The following is a 13,987-nucleotide window of genomic DNA, read 5'->3' as shown; positions in this document are numbered from 1 at the left end:
TTCTGCCAACATTATAAGGCATTATTCTGGTCTGAATCAGCAGTCTTTTTCAGGAATATGCAACATAATTTCCCCTGCCTCTACAAAAAAAGGAAGTCGCCCTCTGTCTGCATGCAACACACACACACACACACACACACACACACACACACACACACCATTCTTCACATCTCTTCAAAATGCTTAGCCAGTGGAAAAAGTCAATGTCCGTTCAAGAAGTACAGAAGGAGAATCACATGACCAGCAGAAAACAATATTGCTACAGCCTGAGTTCACTTGTTGAGACATCCTTGTTTAATTTTCCATGAGGTTTTGGCAAAGGAAAACATTCTGAGACATCCTTTGCAGATAGTTGTTGATAGTTATTGTGTGTGGAAGTGGAACATTTGTCTATGGAAGTTAGATAAATAGTTCATGTTTTAATCCATTTTATTCCATATAAACTATCTTATAGTTAGATATATATAGTATATTTACTAAGTTTACAAAGTAACTAAGAGCACTAATTCAAATTCTCGTCAACTGAGCTTATAATTATTTGGAAAGCAGCCTTTCATGTGGATGTCTCACCCTCTATAGAGCGGCGATGCAAATCATTTATTCAGAATCAGATTTTTGTCTCTTTTATTTCCGGCAAATCCTGATTGCTAACTCAGACAACAGGAACAACACATTAGCATGCAAAAGGTGAATGACTCTTGACATTTACTGTAGTTCACTCGGTGCTCCAGAGCATATGGCAAACATCCACCCAGGAACTGAATCAACAGCAATAGTCTGCCAACAGCTGAGGGGAGAATGCACCTCCCGATTTAAAAATGACACATTACTGACATTTCCCTCCACATTTCTGAGATGCTCCCGACGTGTTCTCTTGGGTCATTCATTTTAGTGAAGATAAGGAAACAAAAAAAGATTCATTTGATAGCATTGATAGTAAGTTCAAGCATCATTTGCATATCTTAAAGATGAAGCGATTTCCGTTGAAAACGTTGTAGGAATATAGTGATTGTGTGTGTTTGTCTATCGGACGTGGCAATTCATCTTGTGGAATTTTTAAAATTGGAAATCGTTCTGGATGCTGTGCTCTCTATATGAAGACATAAAAACACAACCCTGAACTCGATCCACTTCCTGAAGTCGCGAGCAAATAACTGCTGCTTGCACTTTTTTCAGTCGTAGCTGTTTCCTGTTCAACTGCTGGGGCTCCTTAAGGATAGAATGTCATCATTATTAGTATTCTTAGGTCTGCGTCTTCTTTTTTACAAAATAAATTATTTTCATTCAATGCAAAAAAGTGGAAATCATGTACACTTGACTACAACAAAAAAGATTCCCTAGTTAAGTTTGTGAGTTTGGAGTCACCAGAAAGAGTCTTGTGGGACTAGTTTTTCCAGTTAATACGATCTATGAATGTGTCTAAATTCTAATCAAAAACCAAAAAATGACCACAGCATTATCACACGCAAAACTCTTAATAGCAATCCACTCAATCTCACAGGGGCCAAAACCTTTAGTTTAGGTCGAGGTCACAGGACATGAAAAAAATGTATATTTACCAAACTGTCTTTAATAGGAAGTACATGTTCTGCTTGTGACTTGAGATGTTGTTTTTTCATTCAACATTAACTTCCTTTGATGTCAGGTTGAGTTGTTTACATTGATAATGTCTTTCCCGCAGCATATCTTATACATCAACACTGATTGAATTCTTTAATATGGAACCAACCATCCATTAAAACATAAAATTGTAAACATAAATAACGAAAAAAAGAATAATCAATAAATAATAGCTAATCCTGCAGGAGCTTTGGTTTTGAGAAGAGCTTGATTGAGATATCTAGATGGAGGGGGGGCAAGCATTATAGCATCATCTTGTTATCTATAAGTCTGAGGAAAGGTAAATAAATCCTTTAATCTATTTTAATGATCTGTAACCCACACATCCTTGACAATGGAACATTTCCTTCTCTTCCTGCTCTTAAATAATAACCCACACACATATATATATATGTATATTTGTTTTCTTTTGGGAGAGATAATGACCAAACAAGTAAACTTACTAAGAGTGATTGAACGATGGAAGAAAGAAATTCCCAATTATTTCTAAATAGGTTCATATTAACGTGGTAGAAGGGTAATGGCTCCTTCACCTTCTCTCTGCTCCCTAGATTATTATTAATAGGATCCTAAGATGTTTACATGCCAGAGTGGTCATGCATTCTGTAATTCAGATGTCTCATGTAGTCACGTACCAGCTGGACATGCTACTCAAAGAATGAGGCTGGTTGACATCCTGACCAGAATATTGAATCGCCACAACTAACTTAAGCCACTGAAAGAAGGGAAGGTCACTGAGTTTTTCTTACATGTTCTTTTCATTAAAATATACTACAACCTAATAATGTAGGATTTGATTTCCCCTCTATGTCCATAGAAAGCATAAGAAAGGCTTCCCCATATCAGTTGAAGTATTTAAATTAAATTATTATATTTAATATAAAACCCTATATTATAAACCCACCTCTATCATGGGTCCTTTTTGTTAAAATCAGGAGCGAAGAATGTATAATTATGCTTTTGCCATGAAAAAAATCCCCCAAAAATGTTCTAAATACACTTTGATTTCATAATATCTGTGTTTATTTTCGTCATTATTATTTTATTTAACTAGGAAAAATAAATATATGATATAGTTGTGTCGCTCTTGATTTACTAGAGGCATTTTTCACACCACAGGAATGCAATCAATTGGACTTTCTTGGAAGTTGCGGTCGGTTTAAAGGATCCGCAAGGAATACAGTTATTGACTCTGAAAAAGAAAAGAAACGCTACGTCATGGAAACTGTGACGTCAGGTGCGATAAGGCGCAAGGAGAGAGAGAGAGCCATGGCTACGAGCGGCTCACACCGCTGGAGCGTTTGCATTGGCGTTCACTTTTGCGATACCACATGATGAAAAAAATAGAGGAGAATAAATCCTTCGCTCGCCGATGGGGAAAAGAGGGGGTTTTGAAGGCTCTGGTGACGTCATCGTTTCCATTGGCGACTGATATTCGGCCTGAGCCAATGAAAGTCCACACCAGCGGCCCGTACCCATCCTCCTGTTGACGCGCATCACATGTCCCCAGCCGAGTAATGACAGCGAGAAACCGATGGAAAACGAAATGAGTCCCCTCTACCTACTTCCGCATTTGGCTGCGGAACGCCACAACATGGCGTCATTATAACCTATAAGTAATATATCTGTTTGATTTAAAACAAACAGAGGAAAGCTACGGATACATAGTCAATAATTTAAGCGTTCTATTGAAACCATTTAGGATTCTAAAGTGAGAACGAGGCCACAGGTGTGATTCCCAGATTCAGTTTCCATGTGTCGCGCAGAAGAGGGTTTCGGTGGTGGGAGGGGAGGGGAACTATCTTGACAGCTTCGCGCAGCAACACTTTGGCTGAGGTAGTGACAGAGCAGTGGGCGTGGCCTGAGCGCAGAGCAGAGGAGAGAGTCTGCTCAGTGGAGAAACTGAGGGGAGTCTAGAGAGAGAGGGACCCGGGGAGCTCTGCAGTGAACGGGGTAAGTGTTTCGGCTTCGCTCGTAGCGGTCCCGTCGCGCTTTTTCAAAAAAAAAATTAAAAAAAATGGCCATTATCGCGGATCACTTGAGAGCGAGCACGGACACGTCTAAAGGTTGCTCGTTATCTTTGAGGTTGATAAAAGAGAAAATGATCGGCTGTTAGCTTCGGGAGCTAACGGCGGCTAACCGTCAGAACTTGGACAGACACTGACATTGCCAGCAGCAGCCGCGGGGGAACTCACTCCACAAGACTGAGGATGGCGCGCTCGTCTCCGCGGCACCGGCTTTTATTTACCGGTTCTCCCCCCCCGTGTGTGTGTCGCCCCCGGGCCGAGTTTTTCCCAAGAGTTGACACAACCTCTCGATAGTGTTTGTATTTGAAATCTCGTACATCTGCATAAGCTAACGGTGGGGTTTTGCTAGTCGGGCTAACGCTGTCCGCTAGCGGGTAGAACTGACACGCCAACGTGCCGAGGAACCGTCCGCTGTCAAGTGCGACCATCACCCGCGAGAGAAACTTGATTATCGTTAAGATGGTTCCGCTCGTTTTTTTTAAATAAAAAAGAGGATTATTCAAGATAAGTTGATAAGCAGCGACTGTTTTAAAAAAATTAACACACAAGTGGGACTTTTATTTCGATTTATTCTGCTGTTTTCCGCTGCCCACTCGTTTTTTTTTAACGTGTCGAAGCCTTTACTCACCCCGGCGACCGAGGCCAACTCGCCGGCTGATCAGCTGCACTGTCAGGCTCCACATCTCTCACCTGTCCCCCCCTTTTTTTTCTTTTTTTCCCCCACTTAAACGCTTAAATGACCAGATGCAATGGCTCTATAGAAAGATCGAGAAATGTCACTCTTAGATCCCTTTTTTATTTATTTATTTTTTAAAACCTTTTGGAATGTCGCTTCACATTTCTGTTTCATCTCCTGCAAAAGTCCTCTTCATTCATCTCGTCACGCTGACATTATTCGCGTGACCTTGTGAGACAAACCGTTGAGGGTTCGAGTCTCGCTGTAAGGCAGCAGGTTGATGTGGATTTCACCTGCTGAGCGCCCTTTGGTGTCCAGTTGAAGGGATCTCGCTGCTTATCCAATTAAATGGCACCCAGGCTTTTTTGCCACTGCGCCAGTGCGTGTCACTGTCTGCGTGTAATTAACTAGGATTTTAAAGAATTTTATCTCTAATAAAAAAAAAAGGCAAGTTAACAGTGATTCTCGGTGCATGATTCATGTTTAGTTTACTGCAGACACATTACATAATGCGCAGCACTGACATGGGTCGGAGCAGATTGTAGTTGTAACTGTGGCTTCTTTAAAAATGTTGCAGACTTTTAAGAGATGGTTCTGAATGGATGACATTTTTATCTGGCTCAGCATTTCTCTATACGTTTAATGATTCATCAGTCACACATGCTGTTTTCCAGCCCTTTGGACCCGGGCTATGGTTGTAACTCAGTACTTTCTGCATAGTGCAGTTGGTGGTTAAATGCTTCTTAACATATTGGTGCAGATTTGGATCTCAACTTTTCAACTAAAGATCTTTTTTTGTGTGAAATTCATTCTTGTTTACTACCCCTTTAATGTATACCAGTGAATCCTGATGATACTTTACAATACCAATCATTTATGGAGGACTATTGGTGTTGAAATAAAAACAAGTGGATTTAAAAAAAAAGTGTGATTTGGCATGAAACAAATACTTTATTCTCAATGTTAAGAAAACGTGCCCATTGACCAAAAAAAAAAAATGTCTGTGAGAATTATCTGGTTAGAGCTTTGAAATCCAGTTCAAGATACTTATTTTACACAGCAGCTCGCATGAGAACGATATGGTTTTCTAGGATTTCACCATCTTCTCTTCTTAACAACTGGACTCGACTTTAAAATTTGCTGTCTACAAACGAGTGATTGGGTTTTGTAAAAAGTTCAGGACTATGTGTAATGCTGTTAACACAAAATGACCCATGTGTGAACAATTGTAATTGATTTTTTTTTCTCCTTTGCTCTGGGTGTCTATTACCTGGATTGCAAGTTCTACTAAAGCGAGACAGCCCAGCTTATGCCAGCAGTAATGGCTTTCTTGGAAAACGCTCTTGCATAGGAACATCTCTGACATTAAAACGGTTGTTTATTTTTTCTCATCTTCAGATGCACAATACTTCAGTCCAATAATGGATCACATACTGCTCTCACCACTGTGATAAAGTATACCTTCTTATGTTCTCTGTGACTCATCTTTAACTGCTTTACTGAGCATGGAGTCCGCTTACACCATTGTGCAGTCAAAACATCACCGGCAGTTGACAGTGCTGTAACCGACTATGTAAAGCTAGATGTCAGATGTAAAAATGCACAGGGTGTGCTTTTGGCAGGGTTGGCACAAGATGATATTCATAGGAAACTGTTATTTTTGTCTGTAATGTATATATTGTTGTGGCGTAGGTTGCAGTGAGCGATGATTCCTGAAACCATTTGTAAAGACTGCGCTGTCGCTAGTGGCGTGATATCAGTGCATGCACATGCATGTTTGATTAAAAGAAGAGATATTGGCTATGGTAATGTTTTAACTCTATGTTCCCTTTGTGGGTTAAGCTAGTGACGAGATGTTTGAAATGATCATTTTTGCAGAAGTGAATACTCACCAAGTGAGTTGTGACAGTTGTCACAAACGGACCCATTTTTACTTTACGCTCGGTCGACCATCATGACCAGATGTACCTTGTTTGTTTGGTGAAGATCTTTTCGCTGCACATCAACAGCAAAAACACGAAAAGGTGGTCCAGATGCTGTCGCTTTTGTCTGTAGGAAGTTATGTTTAAATGTGTGGCACTTTTGGCAATTCAGTAGATGTATTGATCTCAATACCAGAAAGACCTCTAAGAACGCTAGAAACAATCCAATTACAAGAACTGATGCTGCTGGGGAACAGTTATCTGAAAATACATGCAGCTTCTTTGGTAATGCACATAAAACAACTTCTTTTCTCAGCTGTTTAAAAACAGGTTTTCCTGGTGACCGTATGTACCAAATACTTAATCTGAACACATTTGTAGGACCGGTACACCCAAATATATGTGTGATTTACACTCCGTATACTGTATCTTCTTCTTAAAATATGATATACTGAAGGGACTGTTTAATTTGCTAAATTAGAAAGGATTTTGGCAATTTTATGTACTAAACTACATGGCAAGGCAGTCCCTTGTGTTTGTCATTTCATTGTCATTTGTATCCAGACGTTGTTGTCATTGTCATAGGCTTGTGTGTCGGCCATACATTGTTGCAAATCATCCTTTTCTTGTAGCTCATTACGCTGTATAAAGAGCGAGACAGGGCGACAATTCAACAGTGTGAAAGCATCCAAATGCACCCAAAGACTCCATTTTCAGTGTGAAACTTAACGGACAAATCATCATAAAATTAGGTCTCTAACACATGTAAACAAAATAAAAGTGATAATTTTACATAATTATCCAATGTATAGAATCTACTAATGCTTAGTAAGTTAGTAAGTAATATTTGTAGAGCGCTTTCCTAGACCAGGGTCACAAAACGCTTAAACAATCAAAACAATACCCAATAAAATATGTGTGCCGTGAGTTGTGCAGGTTCATGAAGTTACACAATATTGCTTAAAAGCAAGTTGCTTGTAGCTACAGAAAAGATTAATGAGGCATGTAAAATGATGTGTTTAGTTCCCCTTTGTTATTAATTTGTGCTTCTGCATGTTAAAAATGAGGTCTGAGGTATTTTAAGGACATTTAGGACCAAGTACAGTAAGAATAAGACAATGTTGGTGGTACTTTGAATGCTTTTAACTGTAGATTTAAATACGTGGTGGACGAGCTCTGTTTTCTTTAGGGCATATTTGGAAAATGGCACGACCAGTCCTGCCAGATTCCACACATGCATACAAATGGTTAGTTGTCATGTTCCTGGAAGTTAAGGATCCATTTTTGATCGCAGGATAACTGATTTTATTTCAGGCTTCATACACGTCATGGTCCACAAGATTAAGCCCAAGCACTGACAACACCGCATTAATAACATTCCCTTAAACAGCATTGTTAATTAGTTTAGAATCAAAACCAAGAAGATAGTCCTGGAGTAACTCAGTCGCACTACCCGTAAAATACCGCAGGAAAGATGAAACCTTCCACCCATTCAACTATCAAGGTTTTATGAGAACATAACTAAAATACCTTCATCGCCGACCTTTGGAGTGTATTTTGTTTCATTTGATGGACACAGTTTTCAAGCTATTAAATTACCCCAATATTATTCTAAATGGATGTTCTTGAAAATTGGGCCACCAGTTGCCATTAGCTTTGAGTCCTTTTAGCTCTACTCAAATGAACATTAACAACACAATCAACACGTAAAGTTATTGATTAATTTTAGTGATTCGATTGTATACTGTGCTTTATATTGTGACGTTTTTTGGGTACTTTCTTGCCAGAGCTGTTCAAGCAATGAAAGTGGAAGGAAGAATTTAAAGAAAGTTAAAAAGTTTTTAACACAAGATGAGACTCCCAGAACACAACCAAAATAGGATCGCTTCAAGGTTTGCCCATTACTAATGAACCTTGAAAGTTTCATTAAAATGCATTCCACCAATTTGCGGTTATTCCCTATACAAAAAAAACAAATCTGAAATTAACAACCAGTAAATTAGAAGCTTGATTAAAACCTTCACAAGGAGACTACAAAGAGACTACCATAGATCATCTACAAAAATTAAAAGAATCATATTTTATTGGGAAACATGATTACTTCCTTTTCAGATAATTTCCATTTTAATAAGTGTGATCATACATGTACAGTTTGTTAAATAATACATTAGTTCCTGTTTAATGTTCAAGCTCTCTAGTCTGACTTCATGTCCACAATGCATCGCTGAATAATGATGACTGACCAGAAACCAAACCACTAGACTGACAGACAACAATCAATGGAGGCAATTAAAGGACATGCAGTATTGAGAGAGAGAGAGTGCTCATAGGAAACCCAAAGATGATGTTCCGCTCGGGTCTTACCTTTAATACATTGCATTTATGAACTTAACTATTGCAGGACAAGTGTGCAGTCAATTAATTGCTGTTATTCCAACCCTTCTATTTGTTAACATAATAATTACTATTCAAAGTTTACTTCATCTACAGTTATTCATTCTTTATACTCCAAAAAACATTCTCATTCTTTTGACAACAAAAACAAAACATGGACAGTCTGCGTAATGATGTTGAGGACTAATGTTAAATACCTCGTCATATCTTTATAAAAATATTGGTACATGATATTGCTGAAGATGGTTGGTAAAATTGACTTGGGGCAAACTAACTATATAAATATAAATATTGCAATTGAAAATATGGAAAAACTATTTCACATATTTTCATTATGCTTTGTGCAGTACTTCTTTATATACTTGGTGTTGAAAAACAGAAAATGATGACCGTTAACTTTCCATTGGACTGGAAGATGAAGTGATGTGAAATAACCGATTTTGTAACCTTTGGGTGATTCATTACGCAACGCGCTCATCAGCTTTTTTGTTCAGTTTAAAAAGGTTGATGCAGCGTTCCGAAAATTATATTTGGTGTTTTTTTTTAGCGCGTCTGTTTAAAACTAGTGGAATCACATTAGTACGTTTTTTGTTCTGAACTGAAGTTTTTAAAACACTATTTAATGTTCAGGTCGGGGGCAGATTCAACACACTTTCCGTTCATGTTTCACATTATCTCCACTCAATTTATCTTTAGGAAATTTGTTGTCGACATGAGAAAGTGCTCTTTATTCCTTTCGACGTTGCATGGAATTTCGCAAGACGCGGCGGCAGACCGCTAGCGTGCGTGTTGACTGGTTCCACCTCCGAGTGTGTGTTCCCATCGAGCTGGCAGACCGACAACTTTGGAGATCTGTGTGTTGGTGAAGTAGCTACAAGCGGCATATCACAACCAGAAGTGTGTCTCCACTATGTCCCCCTCCACATTTACATGGCCTGACCCAGTTCAACGGTGGCTAGCGGTAGGGGGGGAGGGGCAGTCTGAGAAAGCTAAAAATACTATCCTTTGCGTTTGGCAGCTCAGTTCCTGAGGGATCCCTACAATTGCTAACCTCCACTCACATTCGCTGCCAGAGGGTTTCCTTAGCAAGTATATCATTTAGATGCTCATTGGTCACTTTTTCCCCCTCTGTCAGCGAATCCATCCGTTCAACGTAAATCTTTACAGGCTCAAAATATTTGAGCGTAACATACAATGACTAAATCTTCATTCATGTTCCTGCTGAGCTAAGCGTTTCCTGCAGGGGGGGTGGGTTCATAAAGGGTTAACTTCGGCCTTTGTCGTTCGACCACGCCGGTTGTCGGGTCGGAGATGCCGATCGCAACGATTTTCCGCTGTTGTGACATGTGACCCGTCCCGCAACCCCAAAGTGTTGCGGCGCAGCACATGTTGGCACCTTCCTCATGTTGACACTCCGGCTGCTGATGGGGTCAGGTGGCAGAAATGTGAGGGGACCTCAAAAAGAAAAAAAAAAAAGGTTCCTGCATGAGCGGTGTCTGATATCGTCAAGACCGTGGTCGCTAAAATAGTTTGAGAACATTTCTTAACAAACATTTTATTTTGTTGTTTTAACACTTGATTATTGTAGTATCATTATAGTTAGAGCTGTCGGGTGAAGATGGTTAAGTAGGTTTGGAAATTAAGCTCATTGTGGATGAAAATATTAATTATCGTTGGTGCCTTGAGCTGCAATACAGCAAGTATGTTTATTATAGTTTGAACAATGAAAAGCCAATCAAGATTATCTCTCATTTCGACTAAGGGGTCAAGTCAAGTGTTAAACATGTTTAATTTCTATATTCTCTGGGCACATTTCTTCATATAAAATAGTTGGGCGTAAACGAAAAGGTAAAACCTGATGATGACTTGTCTTGAACATTAGCAAGTTGTGTAAACCACATTGTTATTGTCAGTGATGAGTTACACGCATTCCTGGTTAATTCTACACAACGCTGGTATTTTGGCATATTTGAGTGGACTTCCTTCATGACGAAGCTACTTTAAAGAAGAGTCTGTTCACGTGCGTATGTTTGGACTATAACCAGATAGATATACTGTAGCTACTGCAGATTTAGCTTGAGCAATTTAAATCGTTGTTTACCTTCAGGACATCTTCCACATTCAAAACACTTCTCACCCGGGTGAAGATCCGCTGCTTTTGCTGACACTGACCGTGTTTATAAAAGACATCGACACTGACGGTGGCGCTTGAATTATACATCTGACTACCTCCTGGGAATTGTTTGAGAGTGTGCATGAGAGAGGTCCTCAAACCCTTAACCCACTCTACTGTTGCCAACTGGCCGTTTAGATGTTTTAACCTCATCCGACATGCGATTGAGCAGGTTTACCAGTATCTGACCTTGGCGCTCATTGCTGCATTATTTTGTGACAAATAAATACAAATACAAATTACATAGAGGGAAAATGGTGTCCTGGCTAATACGTTTGCACTTTGATGTTGTACAGGTTGTTAAAACATCTGATGAACCTTCGGTTGGCTTGCAACTTACTGTGATTTTATATGCAAAACATTTAATCGAGATAATTGGACTTAATGCTTTGTTATCCTTTAAATAAACTTGATCAGATTCATCAGTTTTTAAGCTGATGGTATAAGTGTTGACAAAAGTAAATGCAGAGAATTAGCCAAACATTTCTTCTTTTAACTATAAAGTTTGACTTGACCACTGAAAACACCCAAAATGACTCATACTTTTGAAATACCTCCCATTAAAATTCATCCAGCCGTTAAGGGTGCTTCAACTCAAAGCTTTCAAGTTTGCGTTGCCACTCATAACACGACTTGAAGTGACAGCTAGTTTCCTTGGTGAGTCATGATGTCATTTCCTTGACATCTCGGCAGCACAGGCCAACAGAACTTGCCAGTGGTTTGCAGTGCAGAGTTCTTCTTTCAACAGTATCTTCCTTCTTATACCTTTTGTGCCTATATTATTTAGGGATGGATCTAAAAAGTTTTTTTTTTGTTTACTTTCACTCAGTGGATGAACAGTGACATACACATTATATACCCTTGGAGGGCAACTGTTAAAAGTATTCTCACCAAAATGTTCAGATTTTGTTGAACCATGCGCATTTTAGCAGCACATCTTCTCTCTTGAAATATGTTCTTAAAATTCATAATGAATAATCTCCAAGTTTCCTTGACAGATGACCTTAAATAGCTCCTCAACGACAGAACAGTTTCCAAGAATCGCAGCACAGAATAAGCTTGAAGTGTGAATTTTTGTCACCGGGCAATAATAGCGGCTACATTTTTGCCATATATTTGAAGTGGAACTTGCACTTGTGTGCGAGTGCCTGGTTTGGCCTCGCAGAACATAAAGGAAGATTATTTAATTTTAGTAGGTGGAATCTTTATATTTTATAGATTCATCATATGCCATTGGTTTGAACGTGATCTATCGTAAAAAAAAAACTTTATCAGGGCAATCATTGCATTTTTTTTTGTGCAAGAATTACAACTCACAGAATTAAGCTAATCAAAAATAGCAAACATTAGTTAAAAAAAAACAAGCAAATGATGTTGTTGCTTGCAGTAACAATATAAATAAATAAAAAGTTACCATTCTTAGAGGCTAACCTGATCGTTTAATCAGTTAACTGACAAAGTTCTTCAAATTTTCTGGAGACGTAAACCACAGACCTGAAAAACTTTTAGCGGAAGAGGATGTGGGTCGAAGTGTAATAGTATATTCATTCTTGGAGGCTTGATCTACTCCCATCAAGTTTCCTCTTCTTCAATGTCAGTTTTACTCTTATTAGAAGTCTCTGTATAATAAGATTCCCAAGATCATCTTTAACCGGGCCTTGGGTTTGACACGTGACGTGATCAACCATAGCTTTATTTATTAAGTCCAAAAACACAGTATTTTTGTATCAAGGCTTGTTCAGATATCTTTTGTCCTGATAATTATTCACAATATGAAAGAGGGTGAACCGATGTGACGACACACGGCAGTAAATTCATTTTTTCTCTAGAAATCAAATTCTACTCGGCTTCTTATGAACATGGAGTCCTTTAATTGGCAGGAACCGATGCCAAAACATGTCTGCCGAGATCACTTTGTTATCTGTTTTGAACGGTGTCTCGTCTGTTAATCCAAATATGTCCAATAACATTGCACACATTTTCTGTCAAATAAGCGAATGTGGTATCGTGTTTCATGAGCCTTATAATTGAATAGGACTCATTAGTGGCTGAACTGTGTTAAGCGTTGTGGAGTTCCCTGATCCCACATAGTCCTAATTAGATTAAACACAAGGCTTTTCCTGCCATGATCATTCACTTGCTTCCTGCTCATTATCGTTCTCCTCCAGCAAAAGAATGCTTTCACTCGCATTTGGAAAAAAACCTGCCAAATTTATTCGGAGAAGTGAACATATCTATGGAAAATAAAACAAAACAAAACAAGGGGAGTCGTCTTCCAGTGCTTGTTGTATAAGATGGTTCCCTCACTGATTAGATGTTGCAGCCAGCGTTGTAGAACATGTAATCAATCTGATGATACAGGGACAACGATACAGTATATATTGTGATACTGAACAACATCATATTTGTAGTATTGTCCGAGTACTTTACTCTGGCTCTGACGTTTGATAATTTACAAACCAAGACCAAAACTCTAGACGAAGTCCTCACTCTTTTCATTATAAAAACCACTACCTACGCCCAAGCATCGGCTTTAAAGGATGTTGGAGACGACTGTATCCTCTTGCTCTCAGTTATTGCCGGGAGCTCGCAGGATTTCGTAGTTTCTTTAGCTGTGGATGAAGCAATGACTGTTGCCATCTAGAAGTTTATTCCAACACAATAATGAACAATCTGAATATATTTATGTTAAAATTAATTATTATAACTAATATACCATAAATGAAATGAGATACTTTGGAATCAAAATACATTAATGGATCTTCCAGGCTGTTTTTCCTAAGCTTTGGAATGATCTTCCTCTCTCTTTGCGCTTGATGGATCTACTGACTCAAGAAACATCTTAAGACTTTCTTATTCGTGAAGGCTTTTTCCCTCATTTTCTGGGACACCTGTGTTTTTTTCAGTGTTATCTTAATCTTTTTAGTATATCTTTTTTGAGTATTTTTACTTATGTATATATATTTTTTCATTAAAAGAGTTCTTAACCCTCGATGAGAGAAGAAAGCATTCAATTCCTTCTTTCTATCATCTCTGTTTGTGTTTAAAAGGTCATGATCAAAGGGAGGGTGGAGAGTTTTAGAATCCATCAAAGGAGCCATTTAACTTGATTGGAATTCTATGCTTGAATGTCTGCCTTTAAGCAACCGGGGGTCAGGGTTAGCTTATCACGCCT

General features: G+C 38.7%; 1 protein-coding gene across 4 annotated transcripts in view; it reads left to right on the top strand.

The window, feature by feature from the left end:
- atp2b1a (ATPase plasma membrane Ca2+ transporting 1a) overlaps nt 1-13,987 on the top strand; it is a 150,852-nt gene that overhangs the window by 106,856 nt on the left and 30,009 nt on the right. For 3 of the 4 annotated variants that reach the window (XM_087787266.1, XM_087787264.1, XM_087787267.1), the window contains exon 1: nt 3,456-3,573. The exons of the other annotated variant lie outside the window; for it this stretch is intronic. The gene's annotated coding sequence lies outside the window, so the exon portion shown is untranslated. Of the gene's footprint in view, nt 1-3,455; nt 3,574-13,987 lie in introns of those variants that run through there. 4 annotated transcript variants of the gene reach the window in all.

This window comes from Callionymus lyra, chromosome 3 (assembly GCF_982586985.1).
Source record: "Callionymus lyra chromosome 3, fCalLyr1.hap1.1, whole genome shotgun sequence".
NCBI lineage: Eukaryota > Metazoa > Chordata > Actinopteri > Syngnathiformes > Callionymidae > Callionymus > Callionymus lyra.
This window is presented reverse-complemented; position numbering and strand designations above follow the sequence as displayed.